Consider the following 3,284-nt stretch of genomic DNA (forward strand, 5'->3'; position numbering starts at 1 on the left):
GTTGATTCCTCTCAGTAAAATTTGTGAAAATAAATAACACCATTGACTTTACTCCTTTACTAATGCACTTTCCATTGTTTGTAGTCCATTTTTTTAAATGTATCTGTTTCTTTTAAAGATTTAACTAACTACATATCTTCAAGATATGTATCTCATTTGCCAGAGTACAAATCCTTAAACAGCAGGAGTCTGTTCTCTTCCGCCATGCTCTGATTTGAAGTAAGAATGAACTTTCCCCCAACAGACGGCGTTGGGGAGAGATAGCATGGGGAGAAAAGCCAGATATAGGTGATGGGGAGGAAGGCAGCGAATCACACTGCCACGTGTGTACCTATGTAACTATCTTGCATGTTCTTCACATGTACCCCAAAACATAAAATGCAATAAAAAAATAAAAATAAAATAAAAAAGAATGAACTTCCCCTCAAAAGACTCACAGGCATTCTTTGTGGCTTGTGTGCTATGAATGGCTCTCACCTGCCCTCTGTTCCATGCCTTGTGGCTAATGGGCCTTCACAGGAAGAGAAGCCTGTTCCCCTTTGGGCTTCATGAATTCCATTTACCTCCCAGTTAACAGAATGCCACATTGAAGTATTCTTAAATACTTTTAAATAGAGATTACAGATCAGATTTAAATTTTTATTACTATATCTACCTTCCAAATAGTAAAAATAATGAAGCATTTACATTAACCAAAATGAATGAAAACCTGTGGAAATAATCATTAAGGGGACTGGCTAATCCATAGCCCAGAAACTCACTTTGGCATTTGAAAAATGGCCTTAGATTTAGTATGGCCACTGCCAGGTTTCACCTGAGACTCACCAATGACTCATCATGTTTGTGTCTGTTTCTTCAGCAACTTCGGACAAAATGTACCATATACATGCTACCATTCATCTTGCATACAAGTGCATGAAGATAAATGCTATTTATGATTTTATTTTTTTAAGTTGTTTATTGTAAGATAATTTACAAATATCTTGCTGTCTTCAGTAATTCAAACAATGGAGGAACAGTTTCTTTTGACAAAGACAGCAGTAAACTAAAAGCAAAATCAGCCGGCTGAATTTTCCTTCTTAACCTCTTGTCCAAGGACAGAAGTTGATTTCCATTAATCCAGAGCTGGAGCACCAAAGATAATTTCAATCAACTCTTTTGTGATGACAGTTTGGCAAGTACAGTTGAATGTCAATGTCAATTTGTCAATCATCTCAGAAACATTCTTGCTGGTGTTGTCCATGGCTGTCATCCTGCCACTCTGCTCACTAGTGGTGGACTCCTTCAGAGACTAGTAGATGATGTTGGCCAGATTATATTCCTGGTAATTTTGCAGCACATCAGCATCAATATCATCATAGATACTCATACTCTCAGCACTTGCAATGGTATTAAGGGAAAAGTTGGACTTCCCTTCTGTCTTATAGGAGATGACAGACCTGAATCGATTAAAGACGATGGTGCCTTCATCAAGTTCATATCCAGAATTTAGTAATTCAAGGACAATGACTGATGTACCTCCAAAAGTAGGGAGCTTTCTTCCCACTTCTTTGAAAGCTGCTAGAAACTGGTCAGAATGAGTCCTAGAAAGTATGCCCCTGATTTTGTCACCAATTCCAACAAACATAACTTCTTTCCCAGCTGCTGTTAGTGTAGCAACCTCACTTTTCATCTGTTTAGCAATGGAGTTATAGATAGCACCACACAGTCCTCGATCTGAGGACACATCAATAAGGAGGTGTTTCTTCATGTCTTCAGGCACCTTGATATCAGCTTTTTCATACGGAGCCAAAGATCCCAGTCCATATATTTGAGCTCTCTCTCAGCTCGGCTGTATTTTGCTCGGCTACGATTTGCATAGACTTGGTAAGTTTCTGGATGTTTGTGATGGACTTTAATCTCTTGGTAATACCCTTCAAAGTTGCCATATTTCAAACTTGAATCCATTGTGGCTGCAAAGTCCAGGCCAACAGTCCAGTGACGCCCATGCTAGAGAACATGGTAGCCACAGCTCTGCTTAAGGTTGGTGGTATTTATGATTTTCAAAAATTATTTTCCAGCTGGGCATGGTGGCTCATTTTTGTAATCCCAGCATTTGGAGGCTGAGGCAGGCGGATCACTTGAGGTCAGGAGCTCGAGATCAGCCTGGCCAACATGGAGAAATCCCGTCCCTACTAAAAATACAAAATTAGCCAGGTGTGGTGGCTCATGCCTGTAATCCCTGCTACTCGGGAGGCTGAGATAGGAGAATTGCTTGAAACTGGGAGTTGGAGATTGCAGTGAGCCAAGATCATGCCATTGCACTCCAGCCTGGACAACAAGAGCGATTAAGCCTTAAAAAAAAATTATTTTCCAAATTTCCTAAATAAAAATGGTTAGAGACAACTACATTTTCCAGGATATACTGAAGGATCCCCAAAGGAAAACAAAGGCATCCACTTTTGTACATTCATATCTTTTCATTGCTCTTTGAAGTAATCAGAATATCAGGACTTTGGCATTCCTAAGGGAATACTCTCAGGTAATCTAACCCAATAGTTTTAATTCCCCCTTATTCTTTGTAATAGCTTATAGTCTATAAAAGATAAGCTTTTCTCTCACTATCAACTTTTCTTTCCACTTGATAAACAATGATGCTTTTTAATGTGTTCTCCAAGAAATAAAATTAACCTAGATCACTTTCAGTGACTTCCTTATTTATACGCCAACCTTCTTAACAATATCCTCAATAACATCATCCAACAGAGCTCATCTATTCACCTCTGTCTTGAGTATCTTCTCTATGAACAGTAGGTCCTTTTCAATTGCTTGATAACATTAGGAAGACTTGAGTTTTCTCTTGGCGATAAGAAAAAAAAAATGCATTCCTGGTTTGATTATATTATTCTGAATAAAATCAAAACTAGAAAGCAAACAAACATTTAAAAATTGGCATATGATTTTCTCTTTCCTGCATATGCTTTAGTTCTCACCCTAAAATGAAGTGTTGCATATGATTTCTGATATTCCAAGTTTTCCAAAATTACATGCTATGCTGTGATAGTAATAGCCTTTCTCAGTGGAGCACCTAATACACTGACTTTTGGGTAAAGCACGATACTCAGGAAAGGTTAGCCACATAACATTTAGACAATGCCATTAACTATTGACGATCATGCAGTGTTAGACACTAATATATTTAAGGCATAAGTGGCTGGGATGCCCACTGAAAGTCAGTTGCTAACACTTCTGCCAACTACAGTAAGTTCAAAGAAAGCTATTCTTTTTTTTTTTTTTTTTTTTTT

General features: G+C 38.1%; 1 pseudogene; it reads right to left on the reverse strand.

Moving 5' to 3' along the window:
* Positions 1-1,067: 1,067 nt before the first annotated feature.
* Positions 1,068-2,000, reverse strand: LOC108289621 (annotated as a pseudogene).
* Between the last annotated feature and the right edge of the window lie 1,284 nt (positions 2,001-3,284).

The sequence above is a fragment of the Cebus imitator genome, unplaced genomic scaffold, assembly GCF_001604975.1.
Source record: "Cebus imitator isolate Cc_AM_T3 unplaced genomic scaffold, Cebus_imitator-1.0 Scaffold407, whole genome shotgun sequence".
Lineage (NCBI taxonomy): Eukaryota > Metazoa > Chordata > Mammalia > Primates > Cebidae > Cebus > Cebus imitator.